The following is a 10999-nucleotide window of genomic DNA, read 5'->3' as shown; positions in this document are numbered from 1 at the left end:
CATTGTGATCTTAATTTGCGTTTCCCTAATGGCTAGATGTTAAACATCTTTTTTTCTTGGCTGTGTTGGGTTTTTGTTGCCACACGCGGGCTTTCTCTAATTGCGGCGAGCGGGGGCTACTCTTCCCTGAGGTGCGTGGGCTTCTCATTGTAGTGGCTTCTCATTGCGGTGGCTTCTCGTTGTGGAGCATGGGCCCTAGAGCACACAGGCTTCAGTAGTTGCGGTACGCAGGCTCAGTAGTTGTGGCGCACAGGCTTAGTTGCTCTGCAGTATGTGGGATCTTCCTCAGCCAGGGATCAAACCCATGTCCCTTGCACTGGCAGGCAGATTCTTAACCACTGCACCACCAGTGAAGTCCCTAGATGTTGAACTTCTTTTCATGTGCTTTTTTGCTGTCTGTGTATCCTCTTTGGTTAATTATCCATTTAAATCTTTTGTCCATTTTCTAACTGGCTTGCTTCTTTGTTTTTAGATTTCTTTATATATTCTGGATACAAGAACTTTGTCAGACGTGTGGTTTGCAAATACTTTCTCTACAAGCTGGTCTATTCATTATCTTCACAGGGATCTTTTGCAGAGCAATAGTTTCTAACTTTGATGAAATCCAATTTATTTTTTCTTTTATGGACTGTGTTTTGGGGTTGACCCCTACGTTCTGCAGATCTTTCTCTGTATTTTTTCTAATATTTTTATAGATGTATGTTTTATGTTTTAGGCCTTGATCTAGTTTGAGTAATTTTTTTTTAAGGTTTTTGGGGTTTTTTTGTTTGTTTGGTTTGGTTTGGTTTTTTTTTGGCCAAGCTGCTTGAGGGATCTTAGTTCCCTGACTAGGGATCAAACCGGGGCCCCTGCAGTGGAAGCATGGAGTCCAGGACCACCAGGGAATTCCCTTGAGTAAATTTTTTTATAAGGTTGGGGTTTAGGTTGAGTTCACTATTTTGCCTGAGGATGTCCAATTGATCCAGCACCCTTGATCAAAAGTTACCCTTCTTCCATTGAACGATGTTTGTACCTTTGTCAAAAATTAGGTTTTTGTATGGGGGGCATATTTATGTGGGTTGATTAAGACTTTCTTTTTTTAACATAATCACCATATCAATATCACACTTAACAAATGAACAGTGATTTTATAACATCCCCTAGTATCCAGTTCATATTCGGATTTTTCCAGTTGTCTCAAAGATGTTTTTATTTTATTTTTTAATAATTGGCTGGTTTGAATCAGGATCAAAATAAGATCCACACATTGCACTGGGTTTTCACATCTCCTAAGTGTACAGCAGTCCCTCCCAGCTCCAGCCTGGGGATGAGGATGCCCCTTTCCTTTGTTTCTAACCACGAGGCAGTTAAAAGGTGATGAGTGCAGTTAACTGAAACACCAGTAACGAAGTGGCCTGGCTTTGGGGGCCGGGGGCTGGGGTGGGGGACAAGTGTAAAAGGAACTGGCTTTCCTGGGCTTTGTTTTTGTGGAATCCTGAAGTCGCTCAACTTAGAGGCATGTGGTTCAATAAAACAAGACTCGGTGACATTGGTACTTATGGCCCGACCACAACCTACCAGCTGTGAGATCTAGGGCAAATCCCTAAGCGTCCAAACCAGTTTCCATAAAATGAATACTGATGATACTCATCAGGAGGATTTAATGAGAACGTCTGTACCTGTGCCTTATAAACAACAACGTTATTCCATTGCCAGACTTTCTTTTTTCTTTTCTGTTGTCTTTAAAATCATACACAAGCTAATACTAATTGAGAACTTAACCCTTGCCAGTCGCTGTTCTAAGTGTCTTACACATATTGACTCATTTAATCCTCACGATTACCTCAATGTTCTTACTGTCCCCACTTGCAGTTGAGGACCTGGAGACCCAGGAGTTCAGAAACACCTCGGTCCGCTTGGCTGCTGAGGAGCAGAGCTGCGGTCCTGCCCCCAGGCATCCTGCTCAAGTCCACGCCTTTTACCTTTCACACTCTTGCTTCGAGACCGCATGATTCTGTTCCTCGAAGGCACTGACACTACTGTGTGCAGAGTGGCTTCCACCGCACACCCACACGGTCTCTGGGAAGGGAGCTAGAAACGGAACCAGTTACGGAGAGAGTGATGGTGAGGCTGCTAATCACTGTTATTCATTCCTTGAAGAGTTTTGCGTGGTTTATGAATAATGACTCTGTAACAGTGGCTCATCTTCGTATAAGCTCCACTTTGTCCCCCGACCCCCAGCCCCGCACTAGGACTTGTAGTTCATCCCTACTGCTCTCCACGCAACTTCCAAACTGCCCAACCCGGCTTTCCAGGTCCTCTACCAATTCACTGTTTCTTTTGGATAACTCATATCTTTCCTTCATCTGACAGGTATGGATCTAGTGCCTTCTATGTATGTCAGGAACAGTGCCAAGCTCTAAGGATACCATAGTGAACAAGACAGACATGGCCCCTGCCCCCAGGGAATCCATTCTAGTCGGAAGACACACAAAGAAAACATAGACCAAAATCACCAGACCGTGAAGCGCTAAGAAGGACAGAAACAGGTTTTTATGCCTTGAGGGTAGGCGGCATCCTCATCACCACTGCCTCGTGTGCCTTCATTTGTGCGCTTCCTCCCCATCGCCTCCTAAACTCTTGCCTGTCCTTCCAGCCTCTACATCCTCTCTCCAGATGACCTCAATCCCTCCCTTCTTCATTCACTCATTCGACAAATACTTATTGAGCTACTGTGCGCAGGCGCCGAGTCAGACGTTGGGCTGCAGCAGAGGATAACTGAGCCACTACATTCTCTGACCTTCTGGTCTCTTTGGGGGCCAGACAGCTCACAAACCATAGGCATGTAATGGGTGGTGAATTGGGGGCCTGAAAGAAAAGCCACGGTATATCCAAGCTGGGTAATGTGAGGAAAATTTAATAAAAGGGTCACCTCCAAGGGTGTGGGCCAGGTATAGGGGAGCACAGCATAGGTAGCCAGACCTGGGTGAGTGAGAGGGAGGGGAGGGAGCAGTTACTAGAACCTGGAGAGAAGCCGAGGTGAGACCCTTCTGCTAAGAGCTGAGGCTGTGGCCATTGAGGGGCCAGTGGGCGGCAGCCACCCTGCAGGGAGAGAGCCAGTCCGGGGATTAATGCCCTGGCCTCCTGCCCCCTCCCACCTTCCGGGATCCTGCCTGTTCTCTGCTGAACGGAAGCCAGAGGGCGTGGGGCCTGTCCCTGCAGGCAGAGCGGCCAGCCTCCCAGGGCCCTGCGCAGGGTGGAGAAGTGGTGAGTGGGCAGATCTGGAGGGGCAGGTGAAAGGGGCTGGGTACTGACAGGGTACCATTTTAGAAAGGGTGGGGAAGGAGAGTTGTTGGAGCAGGGCCCTGCGTGCATTGATGGGACCAGCTGCGTGGAAGAGCATTCCAGGGAGAGGGAAGGGCCAGCACAGGAGCTCTGAGGCAGGGTGTGGGCTCCTCGACCCTGGAGAGCGGTGGGAGAGGGGGCCGGGGAGGAGCAGGGCCCAGTCAGTGCAGAGCCTCCTGGGCCTGAGTCAGGGCTTTAGGTGCTCTTCAGAGAGAGATGGGTAGCCAGGGAGTGACAGCAGTTGACTTAGCTTATCAAAGGGTCATTCGGGCTCCTGGGTGGCATTCTGGCCGGAGGGGCACCATTTCTCTTCAGTAATTTTCACGTAGTCTGGCACTTAGCAAACATGATAGAACTGGGGGGAAGTGAGTCTCCTCAGTGAGTTGGAACTGGGGGGAGGTGAGTTTCCTCCTCTCCCCACAGGAGAGCCAACAAGGCCGAGAGTGACTACTCCCTGCAGACTGAGCCCTGTGTCAGTACCAAGGGGAGAGGAGGAAACACAAACACACGGATAACTCCCTCCCCCTGGGGTGTTCGTCAGGGAGACAGATAAACACTGGAACCTGTTTAACACCACTTACCAAGACGGAGGAACCACTGTCAATAGAGGGTCAGTTGAGGACTTGAGGACTTGAGGGATAAAGGCTGTGCTGAGGTCTGAATGGGGAGTGCTGAGCAAGTGAAGCTTCTGAAACAGGTGAGTAAGGACAGGGGAGGGCGGAGATGGCTTGAGGGAAGGCGGGAGGGCAGGTGGCCCAGGGCTGCCCCAGCACAGCCCCTGAGGCCCCTGTGCCCTCCTGTTGCGGTCTGGTCTTCTCTTGTAAGGCTACTTTGGTGTCAGCGGTCGCCAGCCTTCTCCTTTTAAAGATGGTGGAAGCCCCCTCCGTGGTATTGGCCCTCAGACTGAACCCCTGCTGGGCAGGTTGGGTTTTGGAGCGCGTCTGCCGGCTCTGTACCAGGGTTGCCCCAGGAAAGGGGTCATTTGAACTGGTGGGGTCCAGGGCTGAAAGGGGCCCTGGCCCAGCTCCTTTACCCAGGTGAGTTGCTGATGATCTGAGAAGCCTTTAAATAGAAGGGCCTCAGAGGCTCTTAGAAGTGTTTGCATGGGGACAAGAGGAATGACCCGAGCCTTGTCAGTTATTTGTCATCACAAAAGAGCCCTGGGGCCCCAAATTTTAGTGGTATTTCTTTTGGATTTTGTTAGGCGTTCATTTATGAATTTTCTTCAGCCACTGATAGTGGGGTCTATCATTCTTCGTTTTTACCCAGGCTCGTACTGAAACAAGTTTCTAATTCTCTGAATATCACCTGACAGTGCCTGGGTACAAGTGGGGAGCAGCTGGCCTGAGGGTAAAGATTTCCCATGGGCACTCTCACTCCTGGAATCAAGTTCAAGGTATTTTTCTTCCTCTTGGAGCAGGGGGCTCACCGTCATCTCCATTTTATTACGGTTTTTTTTTCCTACTTTACTAAAAAGTTATTTAATTTTGGGCTTCCCTGGTGGCGCAGTGGTTGAGATTCCGCCCACCGATGCAGGGGACACAGGTTCGTGCCCCAGTCCGGGAAGATCCCACATGCCGCGGAGCGGCTGGGCCCGTGAGCCACGGCCGCTGAGCCTGCGCATCCGGAGCCTGTGCTCCGCAACGGGAGAGGCCACAACAGTGAGAGGCCCGCGTACCGCAAAAAAAAAAAAAAAAAAAAAAAGTTATTTAATTTTGAATAGGTAATATATGTACACAGTATAACATTTAAAAGACAGAAAAAGATATAAGTAATAACTAAGCATCCCCTCTCTCCCAGACTCTCAGTTCTCCTCCTTGGAGGCCTCCAGTATGTTGATATCAATATTATCTTATGTATTTTCCCAGAAATAGTCTATGCATTAAACACAAATGCCCGTATATACTTTCTTCCCTTTTCATATAATGGTAGATACTATCCATGTATAAACTATCCATGTTTTTTATTTCCCACTTCTCAGAGTATATTTGGTGATAGTTCCATGCTAATAATAAGAAGCTTCTTCTGTTTTATGGCTGCATCGTGTCCCATTGTATGGCTTTACTGTAGCTTATTTATTTAACCTGCTCCTGGTGGATGGACACTTAGGTAGTGTCCAGCCTTCTGTTCTTTCAAGTGTCGATGCGATGAGTGACTTTGTGCCTCTGTGATTTCACTGCACGTGCCTACTAACTGGACAGATGTGCAAGCAGGTGTGCCTTCCACAGCCATCTCTGACATCTCTGACCACCTTCACCAAAGCCTGCTCCCTAGTAGTCATCACGCTGGGAGTCCTTCAAAGTAAAAGCAGCTGAGGGACCAGGCTCTAAAGCCAGATTACAGGGTTTCTCAACCTCAGGACTACTGACATTTTGGGCTGGCTTTGCTTGTTGTAGGACATTTGGTAGTAATTGTGACCTCCACCTGCGAAATGCCCTTAGGAGCCTCCCAGGTCTGACAAAAAAATGTCTCCAGACATTGCCAAAGGTCCCCACCCCCATAAGAACCACTGAGTTAAAATTAGGCACCAGGGCTGCGTGTTCAGGCACCAGTGAGAGGCCTGTGGAAAAGAATTGGGAATAGTAGAGATTATTTTTCACTCTCAAATCAGAATATATATTCTTCAACTGTTTCCTTTGTTTAATTTCTTCACGGCTAGACCACAGGAATGTTCTAGAAGACCGTGTAACACTTCAGAGCTTGCATAGGAATCCTGGCTGTGCAGCTTGCTAGCTCTGTGACCTTGGGCAAGTTACTTAGCCTTTCCCTCTGTTTTCTCATCCATAAACTGGGGATAATAAAAATACCTACATCCTGGGTTGTTGGGAGGGTTCCTTGAAATTATACGCGTGAATGCTCGGAACAGTGCCTGGTGCAGAACAAGTTGTGGCAGGAGGGGTTCCCGGGAGACTGAGGTTTGTGTGCAGGACGTGTTTGGGGAGAGCCTTCAGGACGCACACCTGCGGGGTAAGGAGGGGAGGCGGCGGGACAGAGTGAGAAGCTGGGCCGCACTGGGGCGCCCTGGAGCTATGAGGCAGCTTCAGAGCTGTCCTGAGTTGGAAGGAGGGACCGTCGGCGAATGTGGGCCACCCCCAGGGAGCAGGCGTGACCTTGGGTGAGCTGGCTGTCTCATGGAAAGAGCAGCTGCATGGGGGCGGGGGGGTGGGATGAATTGGGAGATTGGAACTGACATGTATACACTAATACGTATAAAATGGACAACTAATAAGAACCTGCTGTATAAAAAAATAAAATTCAAAACAAAAGCAGTTGCATGGAAAGGACGGTCCAGGAAAGGACCCAGGTGAGCGCAGTCAGCCGCTGCGGGAGCCACACCTTCAGTCCTGAAAAGGGAGGGGTGTCAGGGCAGCAGCACGGCGTCCACGGTGTGAGCGCTCATTGGCCGGTATTGTGAGGCTAGATTCCAACAGAAGCAATAGTGCTTCTACACTGCGGACACCAGGAGTGACAGCCAGCCTAGCAGCACCCCGTGCCTCCTCTCAGTACCCTGCTTACCCCTACCCTGCTCGCTCCTCTTACTGCCCTCGCAGGAGAGGGGCTCATAGCCACCCCCGCCACCGTGCCCTTGAGGCAGAGGGCAGAGCAGCCCGTGCTGGTTGGCTCTTCCCCATTCTCCAGCTCTGTGGCCTAGGCCAAGTCGCTTGGCCTGTCGGGAATGTAGCTTCTTCACTGGTACCTGGATGCTGCCTGCCCAGAGAGGGGTGGGCTGATTAAATGGGATACTGCACAGCAGCAGTTCTCAAAGTTCGGTCCTTGAGTCATCAGGACTGGCAGCCGCATCTGGGGACTTGTTAGAAATGTGAATTCTGAGGACCCACTGCGAACTCACTGAATCAGGAGCTCTGGGAACGAGACCCAGGGATCTGTGTTTTCAAAAAAGTCCTCCAGTGTTTCTGATGCACGCTCTATTCTGAGAAATACTGGCAGACGGGGCAGCACTTAGCTCCGCGCCAGGATCCTAAGGGGACCCCTGTCAACCTCAGCAGAATCTGAACCTGAACTCCACCTGCTGGGCTTGAGGTCAGGCACCTGTGAGTAGAGTGCCACCTGCTGGTTACAACCTGTCTCGCGTGCACACACGAGATTCACACAAGGGATTCAGGCTAGACCCATGGGGCAAGGACAGCAGTGCTCGACACCAAGGCAAGTGACACAGACGTCCTTTCCTCACTCTCCTCCACTCTCCCTGGAGAAATCAGGTTAAAGTGAATGCCAAGGGCAGATTTAAATGGCCAAGAGGTCACCAAAGATATCAGCAGTGTGTGTGTTTGTGTCAGCAATAACAGGTACCCTTTCCCAAGGGTTTGAGTGTCAGACACTGTAGGAGAAACAGGCAAACAGACAGCAGCCCCCCTTCCTCTGCACGCTTGTGCATGCACTCCCTCCGGGGTCACAGCGCTCAGGGCAGCCTTGATGACCTGGTCACAGGCCAGCAAGGAGGGCCAACCACAGTGCTGAGCCAACAAACGGTGTGTCCCATGTGGTCACCTGCTCTGTTTGACCACCCGGCTCCCCTGGGTGGGAGAGCTTTGAATTCTCCTGCCTTATACTCCAGTTACGTGTGTGTGTGTGTGTGTGTCCTGCACTTGACTGTGAGCCTCTTGCCTGGCTCCTGGCCTTGCACTGGGTGCCCCCCGCCTCACTGAACTGTGGGATTGAATTGATAGAGGTTTGTGCTACCTCAGATATTTGGAACAAATTCTGGAAAGTTTTGAGCCAAAGGGCAGGAAGATCACAGATAGGGTAGGAAAGAGAGAGACAGACAGACAGGAAGCAGGAGACTACCAAACCCTCTCTGAGTGGCTCAGGAAACAAATGACAGTGACAAGAAGTGGCAGGAGATCGACCGCTGCTGTGAGGAAATCTTAAAGGAGACCGGAGGCTCAGTCTGGAGAAGACAAGATTGAAGAAATACAGTTTTCAGGAATGAGAAGGGAGCATCCTGCAGTTCGGGTGCCAGTGGCATCCCACCCCTGAGAGCAGCACTGAACGCGTGCTCCCAGACTAAAGTGGGAGAAATTAAAAACAGCAAGTATGTTGGGTCCCCACTCCGTGCGTAGATCCCTCCTAGGCCCTGAGAACCCTGTGCAGGGAGCTCGCTGTTTAACAACAACAACAAAAACCCCAGGGACTTCCCTGGTGGCGCAGTGGTTAAGAATCCACCTGCCAATGCAGGGGACACGGGTTCGAGCCCTGGTCCGGGAAGATCCCACATGCCACAGAGCAACTCAGCCCGTGCACCACAACTACTGAGCCTGAGCCTGTGCTGTAGAGCCTGTGAGCCACAACTACTGAGCCCGTGTGCCACAACTACTGAGGCCTGAGTGCCTAGAGCCCGTGCTGCGCAACAAGAGAAGCCACTGCAATGAGAAGCCAGCACACCACAACGGAGTAGCCCCCGCTCTCCAAAACTAGAGAAAGCCCGTGGGCAGCAACAAAGACCCAATGCAGCCAAAAAAATTAATTAATTAATTAAGAAAATCCCTAGAACCATAAGGCTTTCTCCTGAGGGAGGGCTCTCCAGGTGGGCGGGACAGTGAACAGGTTGGTCCTAACTGGCTTCTGCCACCCTGGCCCCCAGCGGTGCTGTTCCTTCTCGTTGTGTGCTCCACATTTGACAGAAACATTTCCAGTGGCCCCAGTAGCACAGGAACAGGCTGGAGAGCCCAAGCAGGGTGCTGAGGATGGAAGGAGATCAGAAGAGGAGCAAATGTGGAGTGCAGGTCGCTGGGCTGTCTGGCACTGGCAGCTCCGGGTGGCACAGGGGGAAGTGGACCTGACCTGATGATACGAGGGCTGCCCGAGGCCCCCATGCCTAGTCCTGTAAGGACCAGATGGGCCGCACCTGGTACCATCACTGCGCAGCTCCTTGTGTCTCCCCTTATTATCTTTTTTTGGCCGTACTGAATGGCTTGCGGGATCTTAGTTCCCTGACGAGGGATTGAACCCGGGTCTACGCCAGTGATAGTGCCGAGTCCAAACCACTGGACCTCCAGGGAAGTGCCTCGTGTCTCCCCTAGAGGACATCGAGTCTCAGCCCATCAGGCAGGAGCCTCTTCAAGGCATCTTGACGCCTTTATGATGAAATGCAAGAGGCCCATCCCTAAAACCGTAACTCTGTGTCACACAGGAACCTCAGCATTAGATCAGGTCACACATCTCTAGAAACAAGAGGGTTATGTGGTCACGCGTCCAAGGGAGACATGGCCTTTGCCCTCAAGGAACTTAAATAGTGTGTGACAGCATTTGATTAAATACTAACAGGTGGTCATTCAGCAAACACATATTAGTACCTGCTGGTGCCAGAAGCAGCTCTAGAGGCTGGGGATACTGTGATGAATAAGACAGGCAGCCCATGAGTTGTGGTGCATACAAGCTGCTGAGGAGGGAGATGTGGAGCAAGTAACACCACGCGAGGGGGACTGGGGGCCTTTAACAGGAGCTGATGTGGCAGAGGGGGTGAGGGATGTCCGGTTGCGCCTGAAGGATGGGAAAGAGCCAGCCGCGGTAAGTGGCTGCAGCTGTATGCAGGAGGGAGGGATCTCCAAGCAGCTCAGGGCTGGGGTGGGCTTCCCGCAGGAGCTGATTTATGTTGGGCTTGAAGAGCGAGTCAGCCTTGAGGAAGCAGAGGGGGCAGAGGAGTGAGGCCATCAGTCTGGCTGCTCTGGCCTCAGGATCCTGTGAGAGGGAAGTAAGGGGAGAGGCGAGGCTGAATCTGAGTGGCTGGCAGGGATCCACGTGGAAATGGCCGGGAGGGCACTTTCAAGTTAGAAATGGGGAGCTCAGGTACAGGTGAGACGGGGGTGAAACTCAAGTCTCCTGAAAAGGAAACTATGGAGAAGGAAGACTGGGCGGAGAAAGGGAGCCAGGCTGGAGGACAGGAGACATCAGAGCACGTTCTGTAGAAGCTCAGAGAATGGTTCTCAAGGGGGGGGGGGGGGTGGCTCTTCTGTGCCAAGTGTTAGTGAAGCTCCTAGAGCTCTGAGAATTGGGCAGGGAGCACAGGCTCATCCAGGTCAGAGGGAGCACTCGCAACGCGTTGCCCTGGTCACTGCCCCTCTCCCAGAAGCTTACCGTTTCTCACCTTCCTGGCCAAAAACATCCCCCGAGGCCCCAGCAGCGGGTCTGCAGCAGCCGGCCATCCCTGTGCCGTCAGAGGGAAGAAGCCCAGCTCCTCTGCCTGGAATCAGTGGCCGCCCATCCTGGGCAACTGACTCATGGTGCAAAGCCAGCATCGCCTTCGAGCTGCAGAGATGAAAGCGGCCACAGCCACTGAGGGTAGGCAGGTGGTGGGTGAGCAGGCAGGGGCAGGCCCGCCTGACATCTGAGCACTTAGGAAGCTCCTCCCTTACGCCTCCCAGGTGGAAGGCACCTCTCCCATGCAGCTTCCTGCAGGAGTGGGAGGAAGCCTCTCTGTTTCAATGAAGCCCAGCCCTGGAGAAAGCTGTGCTCCTTTTGGGAGAAGAGGACCCTTCAAGTATTGCTGACTGCAGGCCCCAGGACCTGCCCCCGCTGCTGCTTTGGGCTGGGCCTCAGAGAGGGGTTCTAGCCACTGGGGCTTGGGCCACGTCCAGGGAGCAGTGAGGACGCTCCAGAAACCAAGGTGCAACCAACTTGATCCAGGAATACCTGTGCCACCTACACCCATTAACTT

The sequence above is a fragment of the Pseudorca crassidens genome, chromosome 10 (genome assembly GCF_039906515.1).
Source record: "Pseudorca crassidens isolate mPseCra1 chromosome 10, mPseCra1.hap1, whole genome shotgun sequence".
Taxonomy (NCBI): domain Eukaryota; kingdom Metazoa; phylum Chordata; class Mammalia; order Artiodactyla; family Delphinidae; genus Pseudorca; species Pseudorca crassidens.
The sequence above is the reverse complement of the archived record's forward strand: the minus strand, read 5'-3'. Positions refer to the sequence as shown.